This window comes from Lithobates pipiens, unplaced genomic scaffold (genome assembly GCF_037356315.1).
Source record: "Lithobates pipiens isolate NorthernLeopardFrog02 unplaced genomic scaffold, aLitPip1_a1.2 Scaffold_18, whole genome shotgun sequence".
Lineage (NCBI taxonomy): Eukaryota > Metazoa > Chordata > Amphibia > Anura > Ranidae > Lithobates > Lithobates pipiens.
Window position 1 is genome coordinate 127,511,737 of NW_027507758.1, and position 9,671 is coordinate 127,521,407.

The following is a 9,671-nucleotide window of genomic DNA, read 5'->3' on the forward strand; positions in this document are numbered from 1 at the left end:
TGACAAGGCTGCAAATGATGGACAAGGCTGCATGACAAGGCTACAATGATAGACAAGGCTACAGATGGACACTGATAAGGCTGCATTGATGGGCATTTAAATGTACGTTTTTTCCTTAAACTTCCCTCCTAAACTTGGGGTGCGTGTTATACGCCGATAAATACGGTATGTGTTGTCGACCATGTAAATGGGAGGGAGTCTTGTAATTGTTTTAGTAGTTCAGGTGATAACGAAATATTTGGGGCTTTTGATTTATGTTGATTAATCTTGAGGCCAGATATTTTACCGAATTTAGTAAGTATTTCAATGAGGTTTGGGGTTGATAGGCGAAGTTAGAAATACTAAGACATCATCAGCAAATAAACATAACTTATGCTGGTGACCACCTATTTTAAGAACTTTTCTATTTATATTGGATCTAATGAGTTGAGCTAGGGGTTCAATAGCTAAGGAGAATAGAAGAGGGGATAATGGACATCCCTGCCTGTTTCCTCTTTCAATGTTAAAGGGGTCTGAGTGGTAACCCGAATAGGATATATAAACTTTTGGATTTTGATAAAGAGAGGAAATCCATTTCAGGAACCACTCTCCAAATCCAGATTTATGAAGACTGGCTTTAAGATAAGACCATGACAGAGTGTCAAATGCCTTCTGTATGTCGATAGAGAGGAAGCAGGCAGGGATATTTCAAGATCTGGCAATATGGGCCAGTAGGGTAGCACGACGTATGTTATCACTTGTTTGTCTGGAAGGAATGAAACCAGTTTGATGTTTATGAATCAGGGTTCCGATAATTGGGTTAAGTCTATTAGATAGGATCTTAGGTAATATTTTTATGTCTAAGTTGAGTATTGAAATTGGCCTATAATTGGACCATGAAGTGTCATCTGTATGTGGTTTTGGAATAATGGATATTGAAGCTAACAGGGATTCCGTGTGAAAGGAATATCCTTCTAATATTATTATTATTATTCAGGATTTATATAGCGCCAGCAATTTACGCAGCGCTTTACAATATAAAAAGGAGACAATACAGTTACAATACAATAAAATACAAGAGGATTAAGAGGGCCCTGCTCAGAAGAGCTTACAATCTAATAGGGTGGGGCAGGTGGTACAAAAAGTTATAACTGTCGGGAATGAGCTGATAGAAGTGGTAGGAGATTAGTTTGAGACGTGATAGGCTTCCCTGAATAGATGAGTTTTCAGGGATCGCCTGAAGGTAGCAAGAGTAGGGGATAGCCGGACCAGTGGAGGTAGCGAGTTCCAAAGGATTGGAGAGGCTCTGGAGAAATCCTTGAGACGAGTATGGGAGGAGGAGACTAGAGAGCTTGAGAGTAGGAGGTCTTGAGAAGAACGGAGGGGACGATTTGGGTGATATTTGGAGACAAGATTGGTGATGTAGCTCGGGGCAGAGTTGTGAATGGCTTTGTAATAGAGAATTAAATGCGTTTGTCTTAAGTGGGGATAGTATTGTAGTAAAGTGTTTATAATAGGTGGCTGAGAATCCATCAGGGCCTGGGCGTTTGTGTAATTTTAGGGATTTTATTGCAGATGTGACTTCCTCATTTGTGATCTATTTATCTAAGGTTTCTTGTTGAGTAACAGAGAGGGATGGGAGTAGGATAGAGGATAACAGAGTGTCTAAGTTTTTGGAGTCAAATGTTTTTTGTGTATATTTTGGTACAAATCTTTGAGTTTCTTGCAAAACTCATTTAGAATTTTCTGTGGATTACTAGAATATGTGTTTTTGGTTATTTGTAGTCGAATTGGTTTCGGAATGTGGTCAGCCCTACATAGAGTTCATTCTGAGAATGTGGTTGGCTTATTTGCTTTCATATATAATGTATGTTTGGTTTTGCAAAAAGTCTGCACTGCCGAGTCTGTCAAAAAGAGATCGAGTTCCAACTTTGCTGTATCATAGGCTAGCTTAGTAGTTTGAGAAGGCAAATTTTGGAACTCTTCAGAGGCTTTATAAAAAGCCTCCTCTAATTTGTTGTGCATTTACTGTTTTAATTAACGGGCGGTAAGATGCCTGTCTAATACAGACTCCTCTAATGGATGGTTTGAGAGCTTCCCATAATGTCAATGGATTTGTATCTGTTGGTAAATTATTAGCAATGTAATCTTGAATGGCTTGTTCTATTTTTAGACGGTATGTTGGGTCTACTAATGAATTGTCATTTATAGACCAGGATCGATGGTTAGGCCTTGGTATCAAGGATGAGAAGGATGTCATGACCGCATTGTGGTCTGACCATACACATGGGATGATTAAGGAATTATGTATTTGTGGTGAAGTGCCAATATGGACAAATTGGTGGTCTATATGAGAAAACATTTTGTGGGGATGGAAATAATATGTATATTGTCTTCTTTTAAGGTTTTGTTCAGGCCAAGAATCAATAAGAGAATGTTGATCAAGGAGCTGTCGGAAATTAAGTCGTTGCGGTTGTAGTGGTGTAGGGGATTTGTCTAAGATGGAGCATATTACTTGATTTGAGTCTCCACACATTATGAGGGTACCCTTTTTATATGGTTCCACTACCGGGAACAAATGTGAGAGAAACGAAAGAGGATTTTTATTGGGGGAATACGGTAGTATGAAACTATGGTTATTTCATTATCTAACAGAAGACCTGTGATTATTATGTAGCGTTCCTCAGGATCCTTTATTTCCTTATGTAGAGTGAAAGGGGTAGTCTTTGTTTTGTAGAGGCCGAGGCCATATACACTTGAGGGTATTGATGACTTGAATTTAGGAGAGGACTGTGGTGAGAAGTGTGTTTCCTGCAGGCATATTACGTGTGAAGAAAGTGATGAGAAAGAGTGAAAGGCTTTTGTTCATTTTGGTGGCGAGTTGAGACCCTGGACATTAAGCGTTAGTACATTTTAAGACATTTTATAAAAGGTGATAGAGATTATAAAATTTCTTAATATGATATTGTCCAATACGATTGTACTCTGGAGGGGAAATAAATAAAAAAAAGGGGGGGGGATAGGACAGGATGGGAAAAAAGATTAAGAGGAGTTTAAATAGGATAAGTAGTTTTAGAACTGTAGAAGAAAAGTTGTTATTAAATATAGAGGAATGTAGCTCCTATGTGGAGCTAGTATCCAAGGGGTGGTGAACTATCACCAACTGGTGGGTGCAAGTGGTCTGGTCAGTAAATCTGGCTACTTGAGGATCAAATGAGAGGTGCAGTGGATTGTCTCCGGGACAAAAGCAGCCTCCTCAAAGGTTATACAAATAATTATAAAATAAGTCACTAATAATATAACAGTTATTATTAGGATCATTTAATAGAAGTGTTTTTTCTGTAAGTTTGCATTACTTCATGTACTTATAAACAAGGGCAATATATTAGACTTAATAAACCTAAAGAATGTTGTTGGTGCATTAAAGATTGGTAATATCTAGAATTTTACAATAAATTTGATTAACTTCTGTATTTATGAATTCATAAGGATGCAGATCACTACAGGGGAAGGATTATTTGATCCTTCTTCTGAGATTACCTAAAATTGGTCACCATTAAAGAGGAGCAAAGCATAATGGACTACTAGGCATTGCATAGTAGCCCATTATGTGTCACTTACCTGACACAGGAGCCAGCGATGTCACCGATGTCCCCTGTAGTCCGGTGCATCCATCTTTTCGGTGGGGTCTCGCAGCTCCGCCGCTGTCATTTGGCGAATGCGCACGGGAGCTGACACGCACGGCAGCTCCGTTGTTGGAAATGCTGCGCTCAGTGCGCCTGCGCGCCGCTGTCTACGGTGCATGCGTAGACAGTGGTGCCTGTCTTCGGGCAAATATCTCCTAAACCGTTTAGGTTTAGGAGATATTTCTTGGACCTACAGGTAAGCCTTAATCTAGGCTTACCTGTAGGTCAAAGTGGTTTGTAAGGGTTTACAACCACTTTAATATAGTAACAATAAGTAAAAGATTTAATTTATGTAATATCACCATAGAGGATTTAAGTCCATTTGTTCTTCAGGATTTGGTGGTGGTGGTGATGCAAAACGACTCCTTTTGCTGGTACTGGAGTGGGCTTGTTGAATAGGGTTGTCTTGCTGAGTCTTGGGTGAGTTTGATGATGCTCTGCGTTTGGAGCCTTCTGTTGTGTTTTCTGGAATTGTCAATCGAAGCTCGTGAATTGCAGTTAGGTTGTCCATCTTCTTGCAGCTGTATGTGGTACCTTTATGGGTGAATAGAAGAGCAAATAGAAAACTCCAACAATAGGTGATGTGGTGATGTTGGAGGATCTGTGGTTGAGGTTTCATCTCTTTTCTCTTGAGGAGAGCCTGTTGCGAGAGGTCTTGGAATACTTGGTAACGATGACCTTGAAAAGTTAATACATCTTTATTGCGTGCAGCTTCCATCAGTTGTTCCTTTGTTCTGAAATAATGTAATTTTATTACAATATCCCTGGGGGTGGGGGGGCATCTTCTTTTTTGGGGGCCAGAGTTCTATGGATTCTGTTCATCTCCAAGCGTTCAATGGGGATTAATGGGGCTAACTCCTGAAAAAGCACTGTAATTGTTGATTGTAGATCTATTATGGTTTCAGGTATACCACGGAGTCGCACGTTAGATCTCCTGGCTCTGTTTTTGAAATCTTCCAGATGTATGTGAAGGGAATAATTTTCTTCTCTGAGGGCTTCTAGCTCATCAGTATTAGTATTAGTGATATCATTTATATCCTCCATTTTGTGTTCTAATATTTATGTGCGGCGCCCTACCTCACAAATTTCCTTCGTCAGTTTTTCAGTTATTGTGTCTGCGGTATTTTGGAGGGCTTTTTGTAAGACACGTTCAAACTGACTAAGAATATCTGAGTTATTAAGGATAGTCTGCAGTGTTATAGAAGTTAATCCAAATTCAATGTCAGAGTCAATAAATTGATGTAATGCAGAGCGGGTTAGAAGTGGTTCTTGTCAGTTTTTCTTTACCTGATATTTAAGTTTAGTCTTTTTCCTATTAAACATTATATGTTCTTGTGTGTTCTTAATAGTAAACGGGTTACTGTGGTGATGCGGTATTCAACCATGACTCGTCGAAAAAAGGCCGTTTTCGTCCCGGTGACAGTGGAGCTCTAAGCATTCATGTCTGCTCAGCAGCTTCGCGCATGTGCACCTCTCTGTTTGCTTTTTTTCATGAATGAGTCCATGTTCACTAGGGCAGTGCCCATCTCCACAAGCCATTCGTTTAAATATCACTTGCCTATTAGCCTATAAACAGTCCATTACTGTGTTTTAACATTCAGTTCTCACTGACTGTCGTGGGGTTCGGATTGGACACCCGCCCTACTGTAATGTTTGCCAAACATGCCTTGAACCAAACTCAGCTACTTTTGTAACTTGAGGAGATTTCCACTGACTTCCTGCTGTGTTTTTAGAGTGGGAATTGAAAGGAAATCTTTCAAATAGAACACAGACAAGAAAAAAAATTGACAGTTGTTTCAACTATTCCCCACTCTGTCCATTTTTTTTAACAGACTTTAGATATACTTTTAAATTGAATGGAATGGAAGCTTAATCAGCAGGGACAGTTAAATATAAATGGTTTAGACTGGAAAAGGATTAGTATTCGGTGGTTCTTTAGTGTTTGAACAATTTGGGAAACACAATCATAGAAGGGATCTTTATGATTTATACTTATTCTGATCATCTAATGTTTCACACAAAAAACTAGTAGCATCAGGCTTTCAGCATTGAGACCTAATATACCATATATACTGTATCAACAGGATACAGAAAAAGGTGAAAAATAAAGTATATGGGATGATAATTAAACCTAAATGTTTCCTAATGATTGTAGAAGAATAGGCCACAATAGTATTTCTGAGTTACATGTGGACAAAATGCGTCCAACATCCTCCCTGACTCAGTTTGAGAAGCTATGCATGGGGAATATCCCAGTACCCCATTCCATATTGGCGCTCTATAAAATGCTTTAAATGGGGGGACATGATGGGAAGCCTCTTTATATACGAGAGTGGGCGAGAGACCTGTAGCTCGTCTTTTCAGACACTTAACTTGAGCACATATACTGATTGACCCATGCCAGCTCTGTGGAAACAAAGATGCAGGAAAGTAGTTTTAAGCTTTTTACCCCCAGGTATAGGGTCCCCGCTGTGCTGGCCAGAATTGACCTCTCTTTGTCTGATTTATGTTGGAGAGATTGTGGTCAGCGAGGCTCCTTCCTCCATGTCTGGTGGGAATATCCCAAAATACATCCCTTCTGAAAGGATGTCAGGAGCCAAATAAAATCAATTATTGATATTGAGGTTCCTGATTCCCTGATTTCCTGATTCCCCTTTAAATTTCCATGAGCCCTCCATTCCTATTAGCCAGAAAGTGTGTTTTGCTGCATCTCCTTATTGCTGCACTTCACTTAATTCCAATATATTGGAAAAAATCTGAGCCTCCGAGTCATACTCACTAGATTAAAATGGTAAATAACATCAGGGAGGTGGAGGAATGGATGATCAAATGCAAGAATCGCTATAGAAAGTTTCACACGGTTTGGGCCACATGGATTCATTACACATGCGGGACACCATCGCCCACCCGCTGTTAGTGCTATTGATTCTGTTAGAGGTAAGGGCTTATATGCTACCGGGAGCTTTATTATAACATGTTACTTTCCATTTCCTCTACACCTAAAACTATGTAAAAGATTTTCTCTTCATGCCCACAATGTATTGACCCATTTTAATGGACCAGTTACAAATTCCCTTTCTGTGTTGTTAGTTTAGTTTGTTTTTATTTTTTCCTGTTTTTTGCCCCCCCCCCCCCCCCCCCCATGGGGTTATTTGCTTTCTTTCATCTTCCATGAGTACCACTGGCTTGCTGGTTACATGGCTAATAAGTGCTTCACCCTGTGAGACTTAAAGAAGGATTATGTCAGGGTCTCAGAACTGTTTCATACTGCTATAGCTTGCATTACAGCCCTGGTTACTTGTGTCGTTATCTGAGATTTTCTTGTAATATTGTCACTGAGTCTGATGTTGTTTGCATCATTTTCCTAATTTAATCTTTGCTGCAAAACTAAAATAAAGGTTACTTAAAAAAAAAATATATATATATATATATGAATGAATGAATGAATGAAATACTTGTATAGCGCACAATGTGAACTGAATCGCCTCTAGGCGCTATATATATATTATTCTGGTACTTTAATACATGTTCCTCTGTTCTGAAATGACAAAATGAAAACATGTGGGTGACCTAAAACACTGTTCTTAATAATAGTCTTTAGTGTTTACTTAATTTTCTGGATTTTTCCACACAGCACAGAATGTGAAGTAATTATGAGTGGTTAATGTCTACTTTCCTTAGACATCTTGCTGGTTTGCTCAACAGCCTGACACCAAGATAATTACCTTGAATGCTGCAGCTATGCAATATGCATAGACGTGTTATGTAGAGCACTCAAACTGTTTACAAGATTGTAGTAACTATTGGACTTATGAAAGTAAACATTTCAACAAGTTAATGTATCTAAAGCCAAAACTTTTTATTTTTTTTATTTTTTTATTTTTGGACAATGGAAGTTTTAGCAATCTTGTCATGTTTTTTTTTTTCACACACTAATGCAGTGTGTAAATTATACTGACTACTTTATTGACTGGGGAAAAAGTATCTCCAGTGCTACCCTAGTAAGAACTTTAGAGATTACCAGCCTTTTTCAGCACAAACCTATTATCATCATAATGTTCCCTACAAGGAGCATGTACTGACTAATCACTGTGACGTCATAAGGGGTGGGGTCACCATGTGACATCACCCGGTGACCCGCCCCTTATACCTATATAAGTCGCGACACAACGCGTCCCTGCCATTATGGCTGGAGAGAGTGTCGTGTCAACATCGGAAGGAAGAAGAAGAAAAGAAGAAGGCGGCGGCGACAGCGACAAGACCGGACAAATGCTAGTAAAAGAGCTGTAAGAAGATAGCGGAGGCCCGGCAGAAGAGTGGGCCAGGACCCCCGAAGTTGGAAGAAGACCCTCGAAGTCGGAAGAAGACCCCTGGACAGCGGCGACAACGAAGGAGAAAGCTGAGCTCCTCCATTAGTAAAAGAGCTAGCAAAAGAGCAGAAGATAGTGGAGGAGCCTGGTGAGAAGACCCCTGAAGTCGGAAGAAGGCCCCCGTAGCTGTCTAATAAAGTACTTTAAAAACCTTGTGTTGTGTTTTTTTTATTCTTTTTTCCCCAGGTGAATGGGTAGGGGTACATTGTGGGGGGGGCTTGAATCTGGGGCCCCCTTATTAAGTGGGCTCCCAGATTATGATAAGCCCCCGCCTGCAGACCCCGACAACCAAAGGCCAGGGTTCTCGGGAAGAGGCCCTTGTCCTCATCAACATGGGGACACGGTGCTTTGGAGTGATGGGCCGCAGGGCCCCCCTTCCCCAAAGCACCCCCCCATGTTGAGGGCACATGGTCTGGTATGCTTCAGGAGGGGGTGCTCATTCGTCCCCACCCCCTTTCCTGACCGGCCGGTCTGCGCGCTTGGATAAGGGTCTGCTATGAACTTTAGGGGGACCCCATGCCTTTTTTCAGCGTAGGGGTTCCCCTTTAAATCCATACCAGGCGACGGGCTCGCAAGGTGTCAAGCTCGCGGATGGAGGCAGCAATGTCGACTTCCTTCGCTAGTCCTATCTATAGAATATTTTTTAAAAAGTCACAGTTACTTTGCTGAGTAACTAATTACTTTTCCAATGTAGTAACCGAGTTACTAACGCAATTGCTTTTTGGGAGAATTAATTTGTAACTTAACTAATAACAAAGATGACCAACACTGCCCACCACCATGCTTGACTGTAAGACACACTTGTCTTTGTAGTCCTCTCCTGGTTGCTGCCACACATGCTTGACACGATCTGAACCAAATAAGTTTACCTTGGTCTCATCAGACCACAGGACCTAGTTCCAGTAATCCCTGTCTGCTTGTCTTCAGCAAACTGTTTGCAGGCTTTCTTGTGCATCATCTTTAAAAGGGGCTTCCATCTGGTAAAACAGCCATGCAGACCAATTTGATGCAGTGTGCAGCGTATTGTCTGAGAACTGACAGGCTAGCTCACCCCCCCCCCCCCCATGCCTTCAACCTCTGCTGCAATGCTGGCAGCACTCATACGTTTATTTCCCAAAGACAACCTCAGGGTATGATGCTGGGCACGTGCATTCAACTTCTTTGGTCAATCATGGTGAGGCCTGTTCTAAATGGAACCTGTCCTTTTAAACTGTTGTATGGTCTTGGCCACCATGCTGCAGCTCAGTTTCAGGGTCTTGGCAATCTTCTTTTAGCCTAGGCCATTTTTATGTAGAGAAAAACATATTTTTTCAGATCCTCAGAGAGTTCTTTGCCACGAGGTGCCATGTTGAACTTCCGGTGACCAGTATGAGAGTGAGAGCGATAACACCAAATTTAACACACCTGCTCCATATTCACACCAGAGACCTTGTAACACTAACGAGTCACATGACACTGGGGAGGGAAAATGGCTAATTGGGGGTAATTTGGACATTTTCACTTAGGGGTGTACTCACTTTTGTTGCCAGCAGCTTAGACATTAACGGCTATGTGTTGAGTTATTGTGAGGGGACAGAAAATTTATACTGTTATACAAACTGTACACTCACTACTTTACATTGTAGCAAAGGGTCAT